We start from the raw sequence: 26,192 nt of genomic DNA on the forward strand, positions 1-26,192 counted from the left end.
GGCCAGACTCAGTCTTGCAACACCGGCTTTGCTGAGCCTCAGTTGAAAGAGAGGGTCACTATACTGTTGGGCCTCAGTGAGGACCTCGCTGGTGGGATGGAATAGCAGTGTCCAGGCACAAGGTGGAAGCAGCACTGAGAGTGGCCAAAAGTGCAGGGGGCAGAGTGGCCATATGGCCAGGGATCCCCAGCTATATAGGTGGGGTGGGACCAGTGGCCACGCTTTGCAGCAAACACAGAGAACAGTGTCCCATAGGCTACAGCCAGAATCCCGGGCCCAGTTGCGGGAACCAGCCCACCACCTGTGCAGGAAAAGGGCAATCCAAGGCATGGCTGTGGTCCTAGGGATCCCAACAGAGGTGGAGGTCATGACCACACATTTACACTTTGGCTTACCTGGCATAAAAAATGATAGCTGGGACTGATGTATGCTGGCTTGGGCTAAGGGCTTGGCACGCTCACCAAAACCCTCTAATCCCCATTGTACAGATGGGGAAACCAAGGCTTAGGGAGCGTGAGCACCTGCTGGTTGCTCCCTCCACATGTCTCGGCTGGGATCTGTGAGCAGGTCTGTCGGCCTCCATACCCAAGGGCTCACACTGCCTCTCTCTGGGGGAAGAGTTCACTTTCACAGTCACTGCAACCACTCTTTGCAGCAAACCATTTTTTCTCTTGTCCCACTTTGGTAGGAATCTCTTCATCTCTATCTCATTACACACTTACTTGCCTTATGAAATGGAGCATTGCAGATACAACCCTTGCTCAGATGGATGGCTCGGGGCCTTTATCACTGGGCTGAGCGTGGTGCAGTGACACCCTGGGGGCTGTCTGTCCTAGCCCTGCAGTCCCAGGCCTTCAAGTCTCACCTTCTGTTCTTTTCGTCTTCCTGTTCCCAGGCCTCCTACCCTGATGGATGAACTTGAGTTTGTCTTTGCACCTGCCCCCAGCAATTGTTCTCTCTGCCACCTCTGCTGTGTACCTGAAAACTAAGTAGCCACATTTGAATTCCGTCTGCATTAAGAGTAAACAGTTTCTAATAGGAGCTCAGTGTCTCTCTCAGGCATAAGTTACATGAATTTGTCTCTATACATCCACCCTACAACCATTGTGTTGGTGTAAATGCTCCCCTCTCCCACCCTGATTCACTTTTAGAATGTCTTCTTAACAACTGAAATTATTGGATTGGGGAATCTCTAAAGAAATGAGATATTGCTATAATCTCCATCGTCACTTTCTTTAAGTGAGGAACCTACCTTTCTATTAAGTGACTCTGAGCCCTGTGACTAGCGCCTACTTTCAGGAGTCCAGAGGTCACCATCAGGGTCCAGTGGCTCTACTGCAAGAGGATAAGGATGCGGGTCCCGTTCCTCACCGAGGTTCCAGGACAAGCACCCTGACGTCTACACACCCCCCTCAAAGAAGCTGCCTGAAATATTTGTGTTACCTTCTTCATGGGAAGAAATAGGATTCAAGAGTTCAAATTGTAACCCATTATTTTATTGTAAAATACAGTTATATACATGAAAGTAAAGTCACTGTTGACCTCATCGCTTAAGAACATTAAATGTTCCTTGCGACCCAATATTGCCACCTGCTGACCAAAGCAAAAACAGTGAAATTGGGCACATAAAACAGTATGTGCAGAATGTGTAACAGCTATATCACCTTTAAAGTGAATACGGATTACAGCAATCTGTGTCTCAATGCAAAACAAAAACAAAAACAAAAACAAAAACAAAAACCTATGGGATTCCCCAACTTCACCCAGGCAAGCATCAACGTCAGATTCCTTTTCCTTTCTTGACTTCTTTAGAAATATGCTTCCATGTAAAATAAGAAACCACAAGGTTCTTTCTTTCTTTTTTGTTTTTAATTTTTTTTAACGTTTTATTTATTTTTGAGACAGGGAGAGACAGAGCATGAACAGGAGAGGGTCAGAGAGAGGGAGACACAGAATCCGAAACAGAATCCAGGCTCTGAGCTGTCAGCACAGAGCCCGACGCGGGGCTCGAACTCACGGACCGCGAGATCGTGACCTGAGCCGAAGTCGGCCACTTAACCGACTGAGCCACCCAGGTGCCCCTCTTTTTTAATGTACTTTAGCCCTTACAGTTAATAAATAAGAACCGTAAAAAGAAAATAATAACGGATGCACTCTCTGGTGATGAACGGAACTAGAGAAAGCATGGCGTGTGCTGAAGAGAGACCTGCTTTCACGGTTCCCCTCTCCCATGTATTAGCTGTGTTAACCTGAGCCCCGGTTTCTTCATCTGTAAAATGGAAATAAGAATACCTTAGTGTATAGTCCTGCAGAATAACCCGCATTTACATGGCTCGTAGCACAAGTACTTTAGTTCGTGTTGATTTAGTCTTCTTTTATTCAAGAAAAAAATCGTTGTGTTAACTAGGCACCCATCCACCATAGCTCCTCTAGAACTATCTTAAAAGAAATACAATTTTAAAGCATAAATCCCCTACAAGACTCTAAAAGTAAAAGGAGAACTCAGATGGTAGAATAGATCTTTGGCCCTTTCTTTTTAAACTTCGTGGTTCTTGGACAATGATTTTCACTGAAAACTTATCAAAAAGTAAAACTTAGTGAAGTAAGATTATACTCTTAAAAACGTAGATTTTACTTCTAAAGTGAAGCCAAGACTTTGATCTGAGGAAGCAGACAGTTAAGGAGATCTGAGTGCCTGACGGCTCCATGAGCTGTCAAAATCAGCAAGCCTCCAAGAGGGGACTAGTGTGTGGGTCTTCAAAAGAAAAATGTTGCCTTCGGAGAGCCAAGCTGACTTCCTTGATATCTTTATCTGTTATCCTGACGTGAAGTACCTCCTGCTAAAAGTATTATAATTATTTATTTTAATTTAACAGATCAGCATAGTCCCTATTAATAGTGCACCAGTTAAGAAGGTAGATATTGGAGTCAGATTGATAGGCTCAGATTCCAGGCTTGAGCAAGCTACCCAAATTCCCTCTACCTTCCTTGCAGGGTTATTACTAAGGTTAATAAATCAGGGCATGCGATTGCATGCAGCTGGAACAGTGCTGGGCCCAGAGCAAGTACTCAGAAATGTTGTTTATGTAAAGATATTTTGTAACATTGGAGATGCCATTCTGAGATTACTTGGATGAAACAAGTTCCCAAATGAGAACTCACATGTGAAGTGCTCAATATATGTTAGCTACTGTCCTATTGATAGCAGTATTATAATAAATAATAAATTGAAATAAAGAATCACCTCCCAGGCTTGTGCTAGATGCACAAAGGTCTGGAGGGGAGAAATGAAAATATGCTATTGGAAGGTCTGTGTACTATATGTGAAGTGATACAGTATCGCTGGAAGGTAGACGGATAAATTAAATATATACTCTAACTCCTAACACAGCCACTAATAAAAGAAAACAAAGAATCATAGTTAATCAGCCAATAAATGGAATCGCTAAAAATATTTAAGGAATCCAGGGGTGCCTGAGTGGCTCAGTGGGTTGAGCATCCAACTGTTATTTCGGCTCAGGTCATGATCCCAGGGTTGTGGGATCGAACCCTACATTGGGCTCTGTGCTGAGCCTGGAGCCTGTTTCAGATTCTCTCTCTCTCTCTCTCTCTCTCCTTCCCCCCATCCCTCTCCCCAACTCATGCCCTCTCTCTTTAAAAAAATATATATATATATATAAAATATTTAAGGAATCCAAAAGAAGACAGAAAAAGAGAAAAGAAAGAAGACCAAATGGTAAAACTAGAGAACAAACAGTAAGATGGTCAATTTAAACAAACTATACGGATCATCGTGTTACATGTAAATGGTCTAAATAAGTACAGAGACTGTCAGATTGCATTCGGAGGGAAGACCCAACTGTGTAGGGCCTTTCATAAATATGCTTAAAATAGAAAGGCACAGATGGGATAAAACTAAAGAGATGGGGAAAGCTAGACCATGCCAACACCAGTCAAAAGAAAGTTGAGTAGCTATATTAATATTAGAGTGTATTTCAGAGCAAAGAATATTACCAGGAATTTTAAAAAGGCAATTTCTTAATGGCAAACGGGTCAGCTCCTCAAGAGGACATAAAAATCCTAGATGCTTATGTGTCTAATAACAGAGATTCAAAATACACGAAGCCAAAACTGACTGAACTTTAAGGAGTAATAAATCCACAATTACAGTCTGAGATTTCAATGTGTCCCTCTCAATAACTGATAGGACAGGTAGTGAGCAAACCAGTGACGATACAGAGAGTTTGAACAGCATTAGCAACCTGCTCAACCTGACATTCATAGACCACCACCAACAGCAGAATAGACGTTCTTTTCCAGTGCACACAGAACATTTACCAGAATAGACCATATTCTGGGCAAGAAAATAAGACTCAAGTATAAAAAGACTCAAGTCATACACATTATGTTTCCTGACCATGATGAAATTAAATTAGAAATCAGTAATAAAAAGATCTCTGAAGTCCCAGGGATGTGGAAACGAAGTAAAATAATACACTTTGACTAACCCCTGAGTCAAGGAAGAAATCAAAAGGCAAAATAGAACTTAATGAAAATGAAAACACAAAATGTATGGGATTCTGCTAAAGAGATACTTAAAAGGAATCTCATAGCACCAAATCTTCAGAAAGAAGAAAGCTGTCAAAGAAAGGACTTCAGCTTTTATTTCAAGAAACCAGAAAAAGAAGAGCCAATGAAATCCAAAGAAAGGTGAAGGGGAAAATAATAATAAAGATAAGAATAAAAATCAATGAAAGAAAAAAATCTAGAGAAGTAATAGAGAAAAATTGATGAAACCAAAAGCTTTGAGGAGATCAATGAAATTGATAAATCTCTAGCGAAACCGATCAGAAAAAAAAGAGAAAAAACACAAATTACCAATATCAGGAATGAGAGAGGTAGCATTGCTACAGATCCTGCAGATATTTTAAAAGATAATAATGGGATAATATGAACAATTTTATGAACAACTTAGATGAAATGGACAAATTCCCTGAAAAATACAAACTAACAACTCACTCGAGAAGACACAGAGAACCTGAATAGCCCTAAATCTACTAAAGAAATTAAATACTTAGTTAAAAATCTTCCTACAAAGAAACTTCCTGGCCCAGATGCTTGTTTAGTGAATTCTCTCAAATAAACACTTAAGGAAGAAATAATACCAAATCGACATCAAATCTTCCAGGAAATCCAAGGTGTAAGGCTTCCCAACTCGTTTTATGAAGACAATATTACCCTGATTCCAAAATCCAAGAAAGACTTTATAAGAAAACTACAGAGGAAAAAAAAAACAAAAGGAAAGGAAAGGAAGGGAAGGGAAGGGAAGGGAAGGGAAGGGAAGGGAGGAAAGAAGGAAGGAAGGAAGGAAGGAAGGAAGGGAGAAAAGAGAAGAAAAACTACAGACCAAAATCTATCATAAATACAGTTGTTAACATTCGAAATAAAATTTTAGCCATTCAAATCCAACAATACATAAATCATGACCAAATGGGGTTTATCCCAGATGTGGAAGATGGGTTTAATATTCAAAAATCAATCAACATAATTCACTATATTAAGAATTAACAAAGAAAAGCCATAAAATCATCTCCAAAAAAAAAAAAAAAAAAAAAAAAAAAAAAGAATTAACAAAACTCCAGTATTCATTCCTGAAGTCTGGGTCACATGTTATGGCTGCAAAGTTTCCTTCCTCTCTGCTCCTGAGAACTACCCTCACTCCCACACCATCCACCACCACCGTCATCCTTTCCTACTGGCCTCTGAGAGTCCCCGCCCCTCTCTCACTATCTGCCCCAGGTGCCCACAGGGGCTGAGGAAGCTGTTACCGTGAAGAAGGCAAGAAGAAAGATTGGGGAACAACTGGCCATCTGAGAGCCATACAGTGTTCTCTTTAGTGTTTGGGTGTCTGCCAGTGGAGATGCACCATTTCTTAGTCAATTCTGTATCCCCAGAACCTAGCCCAGTGCCTGGCACATAGTAGGTGCTCAGTAAATGCTTACTGAATGAATGAGTCACAGAGCACAAACCGTCCATTGTAAACTCAGTAAAGATAAAGTAAAATGCATTTTATGTAAGTAGTGCATTGAGGATACTTATTACCTTCATTCTAATCTCAAAGTCTAAATGAGTTCTCATTTCTTTAACAATGGAAACCTTTGCATTAAAGCAATAGACAAGAGGCAGAAAACAAAAAGACTATTCTTAAAGATGAACTTAATCTCCCCTTCTGAGTTCTCATTTCACCCTCCTCCTTTACTCAAGACAACCACAAACCCCTAAAACCTTAGAAGGAACTTGTCTTTCCGTTGCCACCAGAGTAAGACAAGGAATTTGTCTTTCTGTTGCCACCATGATTGTCTGCCTGTCCCAGGCAAAGGGTAGCACCAATCAAGGAGAGGAGAGGGGGGATGGAGATGAGGTTAATTTTGGTTTTACAGTGTCCAGGAACATGGTATTAAAGAAAACGCTGCTGGTAGGATAACAAAGCAGGGCTTGGAAAAGCTTCCTCCAGGCTCTGCCCAGCTCCCTCACTCTGGCTCTAGCTCTGGCTGTGTTCTCTCCTTTGCTCCTCACAGAGTTCAGTCTAGTGAGAAGGGTGAACGATTACAATTCAGAATGATGGGTAACATCCTGGGGTGTGGTCAAGATGTTCAGGGCACAGCAGAGTTGGCAGGTGGAGTGGCTGGGGGGCTCCATGGAACTGGTCAAGCTTCAGAAGAGATTGGAGCGTGAATGAGAATTAGCCAGCTGTGGGATGAAGGCAGGGGGTGGTTCTAGACTTAAAAACAGTTAAAGCAGGAGGCAGGAGAGCACTGGCATACACACCCAGGGAACTCCTGATGGTTTAGTGAGGCCCTTGTGGAAGCTGCCACGTGGGGCAGGAGCTAGGCTCACCATGCCAAGGAATTTGGATCTCATCTCTTGGTGATAGAGAGACACTGACAAGTTTTAAGAAAAGGAGTAACATCATTGGGTTGGGTCATGGAGGCATTCTGGTATGAATGGTATAGGGGATAAAAGAGGGAAGACCAGGGACGAGAAGACTAGTGTAATCATCCAAGAGAGATAAGTGAAGGACCAGCCAGGGCAGTAACAGAGAGGAATGGAGTGGGGAGGAGAGACTTGGGAACTGAGGGGGAATCTGACAGGCTTTGAACAATGATGAGCTCTAAGAGAGTGAGAGAGGAAAAGTGGGCAAAGGTAATTTTCAAATTTCTGACATGAGCCATTTCATGCTTGATGGTGCCATCACATTTTAGGGAGGCACGATTGGGGAGCAGAGAGACTTCATAAGTGGTGAGTCTGATTTTGTCACACTGAGTTTAAAATATCTGAGAGATGACCAGGTGCAGGTGTCGGGTAGGCAGTTGGATCCTCTGTCTAGCTCAGGAGAGATCCATGCTGGTGAGAGATATCTAACACCCGATATCTGTCCAAGGTTCCCAGGAAGCAGGCCCTGAGATGAGAATTCATGTGCAAATGGTTTGATCATGGAAGTGCTCCCAGAAGACACCTGTAAGGGAGTGGGAAGTAGGACAGGAGAAGGTAGGAAGCCAAGGGCATTGGTTTCCCAGGGCTGCCCTAACAAAGTGCTGCCATCTGAATGGCTTATACAGCAGAGATGTATTATCTCATGGTTCCAGACGCTAGAAGTCCAAGGTCTTGGCAGGTTGGTTCCTTCCGGGGGCTGTGAGGGAGAATCTGTTCCACGACTCTCTCTCAGCTTCTGGTAGTTTGCCGGCAATCTTTGGTCTTCCTTGGCTTGTAGATGCTTCACCCCAATCCCTGCCTTCACATTCCCCTGGCATTCTGCACATGTGTACATCTTTGTGTCCAAACTTCCCCTTTATACAAGGATGCAAATCATATTGGATTAGGGCCTACCCTTCTCCAGTATAACCTCATCTTAATTAATTATATCTGTAACTACTCTATTTACAAATAAGTTCACATTCTAAGGTACAAGAGGTCAGGACTTTAATGTGTGAATTGGGTGGTGGGTGCAAGGGGGGGGGGGGCACAATTCCACCCATAACACCAAACAAGGGGGAGATCTCAGGCAGAAGGCTCTGCAAGGCTCAGCCTCAGCCTCAACCTCAGGGGAACCGTGGGCATAAGGAATGCCTCACAGTTGTCCCAACCTCAGCTGGGTGTTTGTGCTCCTTCTACAGTCAGTGGCTAATGGTCTTGAGACTATGGAGGAGGGGATGGGGAACCCCTGAGCACTTCCAGTGCTGTGTCTTTGTGTAGTTAAACAGTAATTAAAAATAGCAATATTTTAGGGGACCCAAGAGGATCAGGAAGCATGACATTGTCTGCTACAATAATCATCAGGAGAAAAGGTCATCACAGTTTGCCAAAGGAAGGGCTGAAAGCCAAAGACTCACATTCCAGAAGCAGGAAGAACAAGAGGGACAAGGAACAGAGTAAGTGGAGTGAAGGAGCTAAGAATTCGGGTGATGAAAGCAAGCACTCTATTCTTACAGTGATTTGGGTTCCCAATCCAAAAATCGAGACAGCTGGCCAACTAGACATGGTTGGAGACAAAAGGATATTTTAGAAATCAGGACTGAAAAATCTGAAAATATCTATGATTGTCATATCTGGGCTTGGCAGGTGCTGGGAACTTGCTGGTGGAACCCACGAACCAAGATGAAGAACACGAAGCCTCCTATTCCAATCTGCTGATGTCATTTCATGATGGTCAACAGTGTAAGAATGCACATTTTCTGAGGTTTGGATTCTAGCTATTGGGAGTTTGAATGATAAAACAGCACTGACTAGTCTGGTGGTGACTAAATTCAGTCGTATTTAAAATAACAATGAAAGAAAACCAAAAAGACCTGATTTGAAAAACATCACTTGAGGGGCGCCTGCGTGGTGCAGTCGGTTAAGCGTCCGACTTCAGCCAGGTCACGATCTCGCGGTCCGTGAGTTCGAGCCCCGCGTCGGGCTCTGGGCTGATGGCTCAGAGCCTGGAGCCTGTTTCCGATTCTGTGTCTCCCTCTCTCTCTGCCCCTCCCCCGTTCATGCTCTGTCTCTCTCTGTCCCAAAAATAAATAAACGTTGAAAAAAAAAATGAGGTTTGAAAAACATCACTTGAGATAAGAAACCGATTTGACGTGTGAACACACTCATCGTATTTCCAGGTCTGACCAGCACATTTCTAATCAAACCACAAAAAAAAAAAAAAAAAAAAAAAAAATCTCTTCAAAGACAGAACCATCCAGGAGATGAAAGTCGCAAGAACAAGCATTGTTTTTACATACTTAAAAAAAAAAAAAAAGATATGTGCTTCTCAAGTGCCTGGGTGGCTCAGTCAGTTAAGTGTCTGACTCTTGGTTTTGGCTCAGGTCATGATCTCAAGGTTCATGAGATCAAGCCCCACGACAGGCTCCAGGCTGACAGTGGGGGCCTGCTTGGGATCCTCTCTCTCTCTCTCTCTCTCAAAATAGATAGATAGATAGGTAGATAGATAGATAAGATGTGTGCTTCTCAGAATGATTTGCTAAATAAGTAATTATCCAAGGGACACCATCCTTACCCTAACCATTAGTCTGAGATGGGAAAGGGTCCCGGGGAACACCTGGCAGCTGCTGCCTCAGGAAGGGATATCGGATGCTAATTGGTAGGCACGATGGATGTCCAATGAAGGATTTGTGAGTAGAGACCTCCCCTAGAGACAGACTGAAGGGCATATGGATCCAGAAGAGCAACTCGGTGGACGTCTCTCACAGCAGAACGGTTTATAAGGGGCTACCTTCGTGGTTCTTGTACCTGATAAGAAATACAAAAAACCCCTGAAATATTGCTGGCAGTTACTATTTAAGGATTTACTTGTTAAGTTGCTAAGGAAGTTACAGAAAACAGATGGACCATACTACTCAGGAGATGAAATCTTAAGAGTTCCTGGGGGTTATGGGGCTCCGTTTCCATCCCTCCCTCACTCCATCTGGACTTTGATGTGGGCTGTGGCAAAAATACCACCACTTTCCTGCAGAACTGCAGAGTTTAAAATATGGCAATTTCATGCAGCTACATTGATGATATACCTCAGTTAGTGTCTTAGATGTCATACTTGTCTAAGGACCTTGCCTTTCAATTCCTTTCACGGTGGCTGGAAAGTAAACCTTTATTAAGTGAATAGAAGAAAATATGAACTAGTAAACAAGCAGTTGACACGTATACATCAAACTCTGGGTTAGATGCTTATACGTGTAATTTCACTTAATCTTCATGATAATCCTGAATTGATGATCGGAGACGTGTCTTCAAGAAACTGTGGCTCTAGTTTGGGAAATAAAGCCAAAAAGAGAAAAATTAAATGATAAAAACAACAGGGTACAACAATACAAAATATTCATTTATTCATTCAATAAACGACATTGTGTTAGGTGCCTGCTATGTGCCATGCATCATCCTGGGTGCTGGAGAACCAATGGCGAGGAGCTCATGTTCTTTTTTTTTAAAATGTTTATTTATTTTTGAGAGAGAGAGAGAGAGAGAGACGAAGCATGAGTGGGGCAAGGGCAGAGAGAGGGAGACACAGAATCTGAAGCTGGCTCCAGGCTCTGAGCTGTCAGCACAGAGCCCGATGCAGGGCTCAAACTCGTGAACCATGAGATCATGACCTAGGCCAAGGTTGGATGCTTAACCGACTGAGCCATCCAGTTGCCCCGAGGAGCTTATGTTCCACTGCAGGAGAGATTTGATGACGAGGTAAACAGAGAAGGTATGTAGGGACAAGTTAGATAGTCAAATTTCTCTGGAGAACCCAAGGCCACCTAGAGTATAATGTCAAATGAACTTCTCATAGGAAGAGGAAGAGGTGGCCTGTGGCTGGGCCATCAAGAGGGATTCCCACAGGAAGAGAACTTGAGTTTGTTCTCAAAGGATGAGTAAGGTGTAATTCAAAGTCACAAGGTTAGTAGCAGAGCTGAGATTTGAGTCCAGGCAGTGTGATTTGCAGAGTAATACTTTTAACCAGGGGTTGGCAAGCTATGGCCCATGGGCCAGATTTGTTCCACTGTCTGTTTTGGAAAATACAACTGTTTTTCTGAGAGTGAGAGAGAGGTCACAAGTGAGTGAGGGGCAGAGAGAGAGAATCTCAGGAGGGATGGGGCAGGGGGGTCGGGTGAAGAGAGAGAGGTGGGCCTCACCCAAAACGGGGCTTGTGCTCACCTGATGCAGGGTTGGAGCTCACCCACTGTAGGACTCGAACTCATGAACCATGAGATCATGACCTGAGCCAAAATCAGATGCTTAACTACTGAGCCACCCAGGCGCCCCTGAAAATACAATTTACTGGAATATAACCAGGCCCATTTGTGTTGACTATGGCTGCTTTTGTGCTACAAGGGCAGAGAGACCGTATCCCATAAAGCCTAAAATATTTACTATCTGTCCTTTACTGAAAAGTTTGTTGACCCCTGACCTTAACCATCTCACCCTAGTGCTCCTATGGGCTAGGTGGACATGAGGGAGAAAATGATAAATCAAATGGACCATTCCCTGAAGGAAATCACAGTCCAGTTAAAATAAGGATCCTCTCCAGGGCATCCTGCTCTCACTGGGTAACGTAAAAATAATAATTAACAAACAACAATGCGGCGGTAGTAACAATGATAATCATAGCAAACATTAATGAGGACTCACTGTCTGCCAGGTACAGTTTATAGTTCTTTATACATATGAAGTCACTGCATCCCCCCAACAATCCTGCGAAACAGGCACTCTTATTATTGTCACTGTAGGCAGGAAGAAGTTGAAGTACAGAGTTTAACAGCATTACTCACTAAAAGTTGGGATTATAAAGACACAAGCAGGCATTCTGGACAAGGAGAAGAATGCAGGGAAACAAGAAAGACAAGCACCAGATTATGGCAATGCAGGCTTCAACCTCCACACTAATGGGTCAGGGCAATAGCTCCCTGGTCAATTAGAATTAGAAATGTAGAAGATACATTTTGCTGAAGGACCTGATCATTAGAAGAAATCTATTCAGACAAAGTCTGTGGCAGTAAATCTCACCAGGAAGTACCCTACTTCACCATCAAACCTTAATATCTCATAAATGGGAATCTAAGCGGAGTCTCGTGAGGAAGAATGCCAACATCTCTGAAATCACTGTTGTGGACAAAACTTTTGCTTTAGAATAGCAACTCACATCAATAGGCGCTCAGTAAATGCATCTGGAATTGAAGTATATTTCTAAAGCACAAAGATGGAATGTTCTTCTAACCATTCATTTCCTGTAGCATCAGGAATGACTCACGTGAGCTCGAATGGCTCAAATGGCTCACGTTGTTTCTGTACCATTTCAAAATGAGGAGAAGAAAAGGAGCTTATCTCTATTCAAGTGCCAAGTACTCTGCTAGGTGATTTACATCCCCAGCATATTACCAGGATTAATACAAATTTTGAAAATATGAGGATTTTTGCTTCCGTCCAGGGGCCAGATTCACCCTCTTACCTTAAGCAACTGGATAAATGGACAAAATATATGAAATGATGTCTTTCAGACATTAAACAATAGGTACTACAGGGCAGTGATCACTGACAGAATGGAAACAAAGGAGGTGAGTCCTATGAGTATCCGAGTTTGGGACTTGGAATAAGTTTACAGGCTGCAGTGCAGTGAAGATGGCCCCAAACAGAGTCTAGTAGTCTCACTGAGTTGAGAAGACTGAATTCAGAGCACAGGGAGGCAAAAATGATAAACTTTGCAGAGATAATGCTGGAGAAGACACAGGCAGCGAGAGAGCGAGAGCAAGAGAGAGAGAGAGAGGGAACACTTCAAAGTTCTTCAGAGGGATCTCCTTGTAATCTTTGGTTGTGTTGTCCTCATCTCCATATGCATGTAAGGAAACCACTGAGCAGGGATGGGGAATAATCCCTGGAATAGGGTAGATATAACAATTCCAAGAGTTCTAACAAATCCTAGATGACTAGATTAGTTCATATACACTAGCCCAATTGGGAAATCTTCCCGTGGAGCACTGGATAGTCATCATAGGGTGTTCCTCGATAGTGGGGCCAAATAAGTTCTATTTTTTTTTTTAATTTTTTTTTTTCAACGTTTATTTATTTTTGGGACAGAGAGAGACAGAGCATGAACGGGGGAGGGGCAGAGAGAGAGGGAGACACAGAATCGGAAACAGGCTCCAGGCTCTGAGCCATCAGCCCAGAGCCCGACGCGGGGCTCGAACTCACGGACCACGAGATCGTGACCTGGCTGAAGTCGGACGCTTAACCGACTGCGCCACCCAGGCGCCCCCAAATAAGTTCTAGATAAAAGAATATTCTAACCATTCCTTCCTAACTAATCGTAAATCAAGCTTTGAAAGGATCAGACTCTTCTGAAGTGACGTAACTGAATTCCAGAACAAGGCCCAACAATATTTAAAGAATATATCAATATATCCAGCATCCAAGAATGTAAAATTCTCAATATCTGGCATCTATAACAAATTACCAGACATCAGGGCACCTGGGTGGCTCAGTCAGTTAAGCAGCCGACTTTTTTTTTTTAAATTTTTTTTTAACGTTTATTTATTTCTGAGACAGAGAGAGACAGAGCATGAACAGGGGAGGGGCAGAGAGAGAGGGAGATACAGAATCTGAAACAGGCTCCAGGCTCTGAGCTGTCAGCACAGAGCCCGACGCGGGGCTCAAACTCACGGACCGTGAGATCATGACCTGAGCCGAAGTCGGATGCTTAACCGACCAAGCCACCCAGGCGCCCCAAGCAGCCGACTTTTGATTTGAGCTCAGGTCATGATCTCAGGGTTCATGGGTTTGAGCCGTACATTGGGCTCTGTGCCAGTGAAGAGCCTGCTTGGGATTCTCTCTCTCTCTATCTCTCTCCCTCTCTCTCTGCCCTCCTCCCTTGCCTCTCTCTCTCAAAATAAATAAACTAAAAAGAGAGAGAGAGATTACGTTCACAAACTTTAAAAAAAAATTACTAGACATGGAAAGAAGGAAAATACAACTCATAAAACAAACAAACAAAAAGAACAATTATTAAGTGAAACATACACAGAAATAGCATAGATGATAGAACTGAATTAACAGATATGAGTGCTACATGAGCTATTAAAAATACAATCCATGTTTAAAAAGTCAGAGGAAAACATGATGTGACAAGGAGAGAAATGAGAGACGTAAAAAAGACCCAAATGGAATTTCTTTTTTTTTTTTTTTAAGTGAATTCATTTATTTTAAGAGAGAGAGAGCTTGAGTGTGCATATGAGTTGGGGAGGGGCAGACACAGGGGGAGAGAAAATCCCAAGCAGGCTCTGCCCTGTTCAGTGCAGGGCCAGACAGGGGGCTGGAACTCACAAACTGTGAGATAATGACCTGACCTGAGCTGAGATCAGGCTTCAGATGCTTAACCAACTGAACCAGCCAGGTGCCCCCCAAATGGAATTTCTAATATAAAAAGTGCATCATCAGACATGGAAGAAGAAAATGTTAGCATATTTGAAAACAGAACAATTGAAACTATACGAAATGAAACAGAGAGAGGAATAAAACTGAAAAAAATAGAGTGTAAGAACAGAGTGTCAGTAATCTATAGAACAATAGAAATTGGCCTATAAATTGAAGTTCCAAAAGAAGAGAGAGAGAGAGTATTATAAGTTAATTGTGCCTGCCCTCCCCAATTCATATGTTCAAGTCCTACCCCCAGTACCTCGGAATGTGACATTATTTAGAGATAGTTTCTTTAAAGAGGTATTAAGTTAAAATGAGGTCATTAGGGTGAGTCATACTCCAATATGACTAGTGCCCTTATAGAAGAAGAGAAAATTTGGACATACACATGCATAGTGAGAAAACCATGTGAAGATACAGGGAAGACATCCATTTACAAACCAAGGTGAGAGGCCTCAGAAGAAACCTGCTTTGCATTCTGTGTCTCCCTCTCTCTCTCCCCCTCCCCTGCTCATGCTCTGCCTCTCTCTGTCTCCCAAAAATAAGTAAATTAAAAAAAAAAAATTTTTAAGTGAATTTAAAGGCACCTGGGTGGCTCAGTTCGTTAAGCTTTGACTTCAGCTCAGGTCATGATCTCACAGTTCATGCGTTCGAGTCCTGCATCAGGCTCTGTGCTGCCAGCTCAGAGCCTGGAGCCTGTTTCAGATTCTGTGTCTCCCTCTCTCTGCCCCTCCCCCCGCTCACACTCTGTCTCTCTCTCTCTCTCTCTCTCTCTCTCTCTCTCAAAAATACATAAATATTTAAAAGATTCTTTTAAAAAGTGAATTTAGCAAGATCACAGCATACAACAATATAGACAAATTATTTGTATTATTAAATACAATCATAACTGTAATTATTAAAAATGCCATAGGCAATAACATTAAAATATTAAATTCTTTATTCAAAATTTAATAAAACATGTATAAGTCACGTACACCGAAAATCATGAACCATTACTGAGAAAAATTAAAGAAGGCTAGATATACCATATTCATGGTTCAGAAGACTCAATATTGTTGAGATGTCAATTCTCCCCAAATTTTGGTATATAAATGCAACACAGTTTCAGTCAAAATCCTGGCAGGCTTTTGTGGAAATTGACATGCTGGTTCTAGAGTATACATGGAAATGCAAAGGAGGTACCATATGCAAAGCAATTTTAAAACAGAAGAACATCTGAGTTATACTAGCTGATTTCAAGGTGTGTTCTAAGTCTACGGCGATGATCAAAAGTGGTATTGATGTAGATAGATATATAGATCCTAGAACAGACTAGAGAATTCAGAAATAGAAATGTGCATGGCCATTTGGACTTTGGCAAAGAAGCCAAGGCAATTCAATGGGGAAAGAATAATCTTTTCCACAGGTGGGGCTGAAATAGTTGACTATCCATATGTAAAAGAAAAAAAAAGAAAAGAAAAATGACTGTTGACCCTTATCATACACTATAGATAAAAATTAACCCTGAATGGATCCTGTGACCTAAGGGTAAGAAAACCTTCAAAGCTTTTCAAAGAGAACACAGGAAAAATTTTAGTGACCTGGGTTGGGGAAAGATTTCTTACCTTGGACACATGAAACATGAACTACAGAAGAGAAGGTTAATAAATTAGACTTCACCAAAATGAACAACTTTGGTTCTTCAAAACACATTGTTTAAAAATGAAAAGACAAGTCACAGAATGGGAGAAAATATGTGCAAATCATGTATCAGATAAAAGATTGTATCCAGAATATATATAAAGCAGTGTTACCACTCAATGTAGTTCAGAAAAGGAACTACTCAATACAAAAAAAAAAAAAAATGGGCAAAATATTTGAACAGACACTACACCAAAGAAGACACATAAATGGCCACTAAGCACATAAAAAGTGTTACCAGAAAAATAAATGACAATCAAAACTACAATAAGTTACTACTGCAAACACATTAGAATGGCTAAAATTTTAAAAGACACATAACACCAAGTGGTGGTGAAGATGTGGAGTAACTGGCACTCTCATACATTGCTGGTGAGAATGTAAAATGATATCACCATTTGGAAAACATTTTTTATGGAGTTAAACGTACACCTGCCATATGGCCAGCACTCTCACCCTCAGGCACTTACATTGCAGAAGTGCAAATGTATGTCTGCCCAAAAACCTATATACAAATGCCTGTACTAGCTTTATGCATAATAGCCAAACACTGGAATTGAATGTCCATCGACTGGTGAACAGACAAATATATTGCATAATATTCACAAAATAGAAAGCTACTTAGCAATAAAAAGGAATGAACTATTCATTTTATTTTTACTTCAGGCTAATCAAGTGAGGCAGCGGGCGGGGAGAAGAAAGAAAGAAACCTGTCACTGGTTGTGACAATTCATTATAAAGACCACTATACTTGAACTGGCTGGGAAGAGACTCTTGATAATAGCAACAACGTGGGTGAATTTCAAAAGCATTACGCCAAGTCGGGGAAAAAAGAATAGAACACAAAGATTATAACACTGTATGTTCCTTGGGATCATGACCTGAGCCGAAGTCAGACGCTTAACCGACTGAGCCACTCAGGTGCCCCTCATGATTTATTTAAGTAACCGCTACACCCAATGTGGGGCTCGAACTCACAACCCCAAGATCAAGACTCTCATGCTCTTCTGAGTGAGCCAGCCAGGCGCCCCCGGGGGGAAACTTTTTAGGGTGATTATGCTCAACATCTTTACCGCAGTGGTGGTTGCACAATTATATGTATAAAACAAAGCTCATCAAATTGAACACTTAAAATTGGTAAGTTTTTGTTGTATGTAAATTATACCTTTCGTAAAAGTGACCTTGCCCCTAAATGAAGCACGTGTCATCCCCAGTCCACAGCTGAAGAAACTGAGGCATATAGAAGGTAAGGAACATGCCTAAGTCACAGAACTAGCCGGTAGTGGGGCTGGGATTCAAACACAGGGTCCATTTGAGTCCGTAGCTCATCTTTTTCTTCTGTGTTTCGCTTCCTTCCTTGCTATTCATTGTATAAGTAATTACTAAAGGATTGTATTAAAAGCACTTAAAAACTAGCAGAACAGGACCTGTATTATGAAGGCCCTTTGCCCAAGAATGTCTGGTAGTCTTCCCCTTGTGATTCTTACTTCGAAACCCTACCCTCACCTGGCTTCGTTTGGAGGCAGTACACCCGCACAGGGCGTGTGTGTCCTCCCTCTGGGACTGTCGGGTTTCTCGAAGGCGCTGCCGTGCCCACACTGCCTGCCTCGCCCTGCACCTTCTCCTCAAATCCAAGTCTTAGCTTCCCTTACCCCAGTCTCGAATTCACCCCATCCCATGTTCAGCATTTACACTTGTATTTACCAGCTCCACGTGTTTGTTCTTATTTATCTTGTTCTTTCACCTGCAGGCCTGCGGAGTCCCTAACTAAGCCAGAAGCGTTGTGGAACGCTGCTGATCGGGTCTGGGTGTCCCCGACTCCCACCTCACATTGCCCGAGACGACATCTTTGACACGCCTAGAGCTCCAATTTGGATCTTCTCAGCTCAGTTTGGTTCAGGTGAGCCAACCTTTATTAGGTGTCCCCTGGGTGTCAGGCCTGTGAAGCTGCCATTACCCATCAGCGCCGTGCACGTGGTAACAGGAATGCGAGTAAGGCCCAGGCCACGACAGCAGACGGCGCGGTCTCCAGGGTGAGCGGGGGCGTGATAGAGGGTAGTGTGGGGAGGGAGCTGTCTTCACAGAAGAGGTGACCCCTGTGTTGGGTTTGAGTGATGGAGAGGAGATGTACAAATTCCTGGGAATATCCGCCCAAAAGCAAGGAAGCATGCATGAGTGCACGTGTCTAGCAGAGGCTGGTACTGTTGGGTACAGAGGCAAAGGGAGAGGGCAGGAGCTGAGGGCCAGAAGGTAGCAGGAGCCACACACGGGCAGGCTCCTGATGCAAGAATCGGGAGCCAGGTGGGGTGCCTGGATGGCTCAGTCAGTTAAGCATCCAACTCTTGGTTTTGGCTGAGGTCATGATCTCAAGTTTTTGAGTTCGAGCCCTGCGTTGGGTTCTGTGCTGACAACTTGGAGCCTGCTTGGGATTCTCTGCCCTCCTTTTTCTCTCTGCCCCTCCCCAGCTCTATTTATTTCAGTTATAAATAAACTTAATAAAAAATATAAAAATAAAGGAATCAGGAGGCAGGTGTGCTGTTACCAGGTGAGCTATTACCAAATAGGGGCAGACTCTGGCCCAAGTACAGGATGCAAAGTGATAAAGGGAGCATGTATGAGCTTTGACTCTGTGTTAGGCACTTGTAATCACTTGACGTGTGTTAGGTCTCTAATCCTCACAATCCTATCAGGTAGTAAGACCATTGTTAGGCTCATTTTACAGATGAGAAAACAGAGGCCTGGAGAGGGTAAGTAATATGTCCACAATTTTTTTTAATTTTGTTTTTTAACATTTATTCATCTTTGAGAGACAGAGAGAGAGCGTGAGTGGGGGAGGAACAGAGAGAGAGGGAGACACAGAATCTGAAGCAGGCTCCAGGCTCTGGGCTGTCAGCACAGAGCCGGATGCGGGACCTGAACTCACTGGCTGCGAGATCATGACCTGAGCCGAAGTCAGAAGCTTAACCGACTGAGCCACCCAGGTGCCCCCACAATTTGTTTTTAAGATGCGAACCCAGGAAGTCTTACTCAAGAGCCCAACTTTAACCACTTTGCTACTCTTGTCCCAGAAATATTGGAAGGACTTCAGTTATTTATTTATTTTTTTATTTTTTAAAGCTCATGTATTTATTTTGAAAGAGACAGAAACAATGGCAGGGGAGGGGGAGAGAGAGAGAGGGAGAGAGAGAATCCTGAGCAAGCTCCGTGCTGTCAGTGCAGAGCCCAACGTGGGGCTTGAACTCACAAAACCATGAGATCGTGACCTGAGCTGAAACCAAGAGTCAGACGCTTAACCGACTGAGCCACCCAGGCGCCCCAGGACTTCAGTTTTTTAAATGCCTCCAAATAGCAGTAGGCCGATCAGAGGGAGCAACTAAAGTGTAGGCAAAAATTTTAAATAAGGGAAATAAACCAGTCTCAAAATACCAAGGCGGGAGGTATTTCCGCCCCCCCCCCCCCGGAAAAATAGCAAGATATTTATAGACCTCTTAGTATCTGGATTAGAGGGTTATCATCTGTAGAAGATTGTAATTTACAAACATCATAAAGTAGAAATTCATTGGTGACCCTTTAAGGCAATGCTGCTCAGATTATGCCTTCCGAGCTGGGTTTCAAGCATGTCTGGAGGGAGGTGGCATCTTCCTGGGCCACGGCTGCCTTTTCTCCCAGAGAGGACCCAGCGGTCCCCCCCGTGCCTGTACCCAGATGTTCAGGACACAGAGGGGACACCCATGAGACCCAACACCCAGGCTCAGAACGTATGTGAGTCACAGCATTCCTTTTGACCACTGGCATCTTCAAGGTCATAATTAACATCCTGTTGCTCATGAACAAAGTCCGGATTCCTCAGTTTGGCCTTCGCGGTCACCCACAACTACCTTTCCCAGTTCACCGGCCCCCACCTAGCCCCACGTATCTCTCCTCCAGCCCACACGACCCACTCTCCTAAATTTAGACCAGACTTGTGTATTCCTAGGTCTGGGTCTACACTCCCACTGTTGCCTTGGCCTGGTCACACCCCCTCGTCTCCCTCTCAGCTGTCCTGCCAAACAAAATCCGACCCATCTCTCCAGCCTCAGGTCAAGGACAACCTGGTCATGCCCATGAGAGGCAGCCTCTCCTGGAGGGGTTAGTGCCTACTGGCAACATGCCTCGCTCCCAGAGGGGCAGGACTGGGTCATGCACAGGCTTGCATGCCCCCCAGGGACCAGGACTGGCCCTGACATAGACTGGGCACTCGTTAAATATTCGCTGAACGACTGCCGGGTTTACTTATTTTTTCATTTCCTCCAATTCCTGAGAACCTTCAATTCCAGAAATCTCAAATGAGTATCTGTCACATATTGAAAAGACTCACAGAAAAGGTATTTCAGAGCTTCTCTCCATGACTTGGTCTAGAATGTGGTATCTCACTGTTGGGAAGTTCATCCTGCTGTTTAATTCAGCTTCTCCAGCCACACTGTAGGCTGATTTTTGTTGTTCTTGTTCTTGTTATCACCTCTGTACTTTGGAGAACAGCTGGTGCCCATATTTGGCATAACAATTTTTGGTAGACCTTAGAATTCTGTCACATGATCTGCTATCACACAGGGTAGAGTGATGTCCCTGAACAGAACCCCATAACGTGGAAGCCTCCACACGGCATGACGAGCGCACACGCATCATAGTCCTGTTTTTCTCTAATCAAGGCCTCCTGTGCATTTGAAGGATCTATGAAATTAACTTTCTCCTTCTTGGTTAAATACTCTCTGTTCCCCCCAGAGATTATTTCTGGCCTTATCCAATGTTTTCAAGTTGAAATAGAAATAAAAATTCTTGTAAGGGTCTAAGGAAACTTCTAAGTATATTAAATCCTGTGTGTACCTGTATGATGTGTGTGTGTGTGTGTGTGTGTGTGTGAGTGAGAGAGGGGTGTGTATGTGGGGTGTGTGTGTTTGTGATGGGTGTGTACGTGGGGTGTGTGTGTGTGTGTGTGTGTGTGTGAGGGGTGTGTATATGGGGGGGTGTGGGTGTAAGTGAGGGGTGTGTATGTGTCTGTCTGTCTGAGGGAGACTGAGAGATTATTGAGCTGTCCTTCTAAAGATCAGGTTACGGTATAAAAATACTAAACTAGGGGCCCCTGGGTGGCTCAGTCGGTTAAGCGTCCGACTTCAGCTCAGGTCAAGATCTCGCGGTCTGCGAGTTCGAGCCCCGCATTGGGCTCTGGGCTGATGGCTCAGAGCCTGGAGCCTGCTTCCAATTCTGTGTCTCCCTCTCTCTCTGCCTCTCCCCCGTTCATGCTCTGTCTCTCTCTGTCTCAAAAATAAATAAATGTTAAAAAAAAAAAGTACTAAACTAGTCTGAAGTTTACCGAACATGCGGTAAGCATTTGGAAACCCGCTTAAGTACTTGGAATCTTCTAACAGCTGGGCCCTCTGTCATTTTAGCTCCAGGAAATTGATCAAAGACCATCAATTAGCCCTTTATGGGGTCACATCAGTCTGGCCTCAGAGCAACAGATGTGGAAAGGAGCGAGAGAGCAGTGTTTCCCACAGAGTGTGAGCTTGGCATTTTTCACTTTTGAGAGCTACTTAAAGATTCCTAGGTGTGACTTTCCTGGCACGGACCCAGCGATTCTTCGCTGCCTGGATCAATCCTAAAGGAGTGGCGGGTTTTGGTTTTGCATTTGTGCTTTAGGTACAATCTTCATCATTGTCCACACGTGCACACACACCCACAATTTCATCCACGGTAAAATCTCAATCATTGTCTCCATTCTCTCTCTCTCTCTCTCTCTCTCACACACACACACACACACACACACACACACACTCTTCCATCGTGGTGCTTCACTCAAACTGGTGAATGTACTGAGGATGAGGCTTGCCTTCTGCTCTCTTCCAAGGAGAGCCGCTTTGAAACAACCCAGAAGGACATTAGAACAAACCCGCTTTTGTTTTATCCAGCAGATGGCGCTGTGCACCACACTCTGCTGGGCCATCTACCGGTAACGTCGAGGGACTCGACAACCTCAGGGAGGTTGTTCCTCCAAAGCCTGGAGTTAGGGCGAGGCTCCACTCTGATCCACTCTCCTCTCCTCTGCAATCTTATAGACATTATGCATCCACCACAGCCGTCAATGGATCCTAAAACGTATAAAAACTGCTTCCTACTAATACATTCATTTAGGAACCTTCCAGTGAGTGTCGCCTATGTGACAGGTACAGTTCTCAGAGCTGGGGTTATGGGGGTGAGCAAAGCAGATGACTAAACGATGCCCACTGCCTGTGAGACGATGAAAACATACAAATAAATCTGTCACGTAACGTAATCTCAGTCATCAGTCGTACTCAGAAGAGAAAATAAGCAGGTTCTGAGAAAGACTTTCTGTGGGGTGACAGGTGAGCAGAGGCCTGAATGATTCACAAAATGTGGCTCCAACCTCCAGGGCACCTGAGAATGACCTGAGGAGCTTTTCAGCACCCCTGAGGTGTGCTGACCTAACTGGTCAGGGCCAGGGTCGGGGCGCTGGGGGTTTGAACTCTCCCAGGTGGTCTTAATGTCCAGCCGGGGTTGGAACCATTGACTCTCAATACCTCAGCAGAAAATCATGCCCCTTGGTAGAGTATTTTCCTGTAACTGAATGAAAAGGGTTCCATGATAGGACTCAGAAAGGTGTCAGCGACTCTTCTCGCTGCTGCTGACTGACATATGGCGGGCTGCATCCTGGAGGCCTTGGGTTGGGACTGGACCGGTGGTGACACTGTCCCAGGCGGCTCCCTGAAGTCCAGCCAAGCTGGGCGGCTGAGCTCGCTCGGCCAGCCAGAAAACACACCTGACCCTGCCAGGCCTCTGGGCCCGGGAGTCATCTTAGAAAGGATCCCTCTCCTACCCCCATGTGAGTACACTTGGGTGCCCTACCTGGGAGCAGAGGACTCTCCTACCACCTGTCTGTCTTAAGGTAGGGAGCACGCTTTCTGCTGTCCAGGTGACCACCTTAAGCTGCTTCTCCTACAACTGCACCTCTCTGGCCTTGTACCTAACTCCCTGCCTCTCCGCCTTCTGCTCTGGAATTCATCAAGAGTCTCAGGCTAGGGGCGCCTGGGTGGCTCAGTCGGTTAAGCGTCCGACTTCGGCTCAGGTCATGATCTCGCGGTTCAGGAGTTCAAGCCCCGCATCAGGCTCTGTGCTGATGGCTCAGAGCCTGGAGCCTGTTTCGGATTCTGTGTCTCCCTCTCTCTCTGACCCTCCCCCGTTCGTGCTCTGTCTCTCTCTGTCTCAAAAATAAATAAATGTTAAAAAAAAAAATTAAAAAAAAAAAAAGAAAAAAGAAAAAAAAAAAGAGTCTCAGGCTAAACACAGAGGACAAACCAGTGGCTGCCAGAGGGAAAGGGCGTGGGGAGTGGGCAAAATGGGTGAAGGGGAGAGGGAGATACAGGCTTCCAGTTAGGGAATGAATAAGTCACAGGAATAAAAGGCACAGCATAGGGAGTAAAGTCAGTGACACTGTAAGAGCATTGTATGGTGACAGGTGGTAGCTACACTTCGGGCGAGCATAGCCTAACTTACAAACTTGTTGAATCACTATGTTATACACCCGAAACTAACGTAACTTTGCGCGTCAACTACACTCAAATAAATAAATAAATGGGGAGGGGGAATCTTTAAGGGAAACGGGCTCTCGGGACTAGATTCTGGAACTATTGAGTGGGCCCAGGTGTGCTCTGGGAGCCTCATGGACTCCAGCCCTCAGCTGCTGACCCTGATTCTGTCTCGTTGGGGACACATGTGTCCCATCTCCACTGGTGCCCAACAGTGAGCTGCCTTGGAGAGCATTTCCTTGTTTCAGACAAGCTGGAGGTTGTCTTTCCCTTATCTGAAATGCTGGCCAGGAATGGCTCGCCACATCCACCTTCCTGAGACTCGTGCTCCAGGGCAGATCTTGCCCTCAGACACTGAAGTGCTCGAGGAGGCGAGCGGAGGATCTAGGCTGAGAACAGACATACTAAAGAGAACCCTCGGGGCGCCCGGGTGGCTCAGTCAGTTAAGCTTCCGACTTCAGCCCGGGTCATGATCTCACGGCTCGTGGGTTTGAGCCCTGCTTCGGGCTCTGTGCTGACAGCTCAGAGCCTGGATCCTGCTTCAGACTGTGTCTCCCTTTCTCTCTACCCCTGCCCATGTTCTCTCTCTCAAAAAACAAATAAACGTTAAAAAAGAGAGAGAAGAGAACCCTCTGTAATGAGATCTCCATGGTATTTGTCCTGGGGCCCAAGGTCACAGTTCTCTTTCTCTTTATTTTTAATCATAGAAAATTCAAAGCAAACACAGGAGTAGAAAGAATTGTAAAGTGAAACCCCAGGGACCCCGTCATCCAGCTTCAACAGGTTGTCATCTGTCATCATAACTCTAGGAGCCAGGGATAGGAAAGTACAGTAGGTTTCGGATAACATGTCATGGTACCCATAAATATGTCAGAGGCACATCTTTAACAGATAGCATTTTCAACACGCTCACCATGCATTTATCACCTAATACCACAGTAGTTCATATTCATATTTCCCTCTTGTCTTTTTTTATTTGTTTTTTTTTTTCAATTTTTGAGTGGGGGTGTAGAGGGAAAGAGAGAGGGGAGACTCTTTTTTTTTTTTTAATTTTTTTTCAACGTTTTATTATTTATTTTTGGGACAGAGAGAGACAGAGCATGAACGGGGGAGGGGCAGAGAGAGAGGGAGACACAGAATCGGAAACAGGCTCCAGGCTCTGAGCCATCAGCCCAGAGCCCGACGCGGGGCTCGAACTCACGGACCGTGAGATCGTGACCTGGCTGAAGTCGGACGCTTAACCGACTGCGCCACCCAGGCGCCCTGAGAGAGGGGAGACTCTTAAGCAGTTCCATGCTCAATTAGGAGCCCAACACAGGACTCACTCCCACGACCCTGGGATCATGACCTGACCCCAAATCAAGAGTTGGATGCTCAACTGACTGAGCCACCCAGGCGCCCCTCCCTATTGTCTTGAAGGTCAGTTTGCTTAAACTGAGACCAAATTGTTCCTTGATACGGGCAAATATCGTGTTCATTTTCCATTTAACCCACTTCCAACTCCCCAGTTCTTGTTGGGTGAGGAGCAGGAAGTTAGGTAAGAACATTGACAGTGACTTGAGAGGTTTAGTGGAAGGCACGTGGCTTATGACTTAGTGTGGGATCTGGATGAGCCTTCTCTTCCCTGCTCTCTGAGGAAAAGACAAGCTTACTTGTTATGAGCCTTAAAATTCACAGACCGTGATCTGTTAAGTACTCATCAAAAGCAAATAAGCATTATTACATAAATCCCCAAGAGTATTTTGCTATATATAAAAAAAAAAGGTATTAGTTAAGCTCTATTCTCTGATGTGAAAAGTCAACTGAATCACTCAGATAATTCTTAAGAAATGCATTCAATGTTTAATGGCCTTGTTCTTAAAAGAGATACCCTCCCCCACCCAGTCAAACCACTCTTTTGAGTTTAGAAGTGTTATTTAACAAAAGCAAAATCCACTGTTCTTCCTTCCCTCGGTCATTAGAAGATGGTCTTTAGCTCTTGGTTAGTTTTCATTCTTCTCCCTGGAAGATGTTCCCCTTAGAAAGGAAGAGAGAGTAAATCGAAGAGTGCAGTGCGTTAACAGGGATCTAGTGGAGGGTAGAATGCTAAATTGTAACTTCTCTCTGGGCAGAAGAAGATTTTGCTATATTTTATTTATTAGGTTGACTCCTTTGTTGATACGAATCCCATGAGATGTTGTAATCTCTTAGCTATGCTTTAGAGGAAGGTTTTAGTCTCCTTCTGCTACTGTAACACATTGGTCAAACTCGGTGGCTTAAAACCACACACATTTATCAGGGTATGGTTCTAGAGATAAGAAATCTAAAATGAATTTTACAGCACTAAAATCAAGATGTTGGCAGGCCTGGTACTTTCTAGAAGCTCTAGCCGAAAATGCGTTCCTTGTCTCTCCCAGCTCCTAGAGTCCGCCCACATTCCCTGGCTCGTGGTCCCTTCCTCACATCACTCAGACCACTTGCTTCTGCATCACATCTCCTGCTACCCGCCCTGGT

General features: G+C 44.1%; 1 long non-coding RNA gene across 1 annotated transcript in view; it reads left to right on the forward strand.

Moving 5' to 3' along the window:
- The window catches only part of LOC123585654, a 152,917-nt gene that overhangs the window by 59,031 nt on the left and 67,694 nt on the right, over window positions 1-26,192 (forward strand). Inside the window, exon 3 of the long non-coding RNA XR_006706345.1 lies at window positions 17,870-18,019. This is a non-coding gene — a long non-coding RNA (uncharacterized LOC123585654). The remainder of the gene's footprint in view (window positions 1-17,869; window positions 18,020-26,192) is intronic.

This window comes from Leopardus geoffroyi, chromosome C3 (assembly GCF_018350155.1).
Source record: "Leopardus geoffroyi isolate Oge1 chromosome C3, O.geoffroyi_Oge1_pat1.0, whole genome shotgun sequence".
Taxonomy (NCBI): Eukaryota; Metazoa; Chordata; class Mammalia; order Carnivora; family Felidae; genus Leopardus; species Leopardus geoffroyi.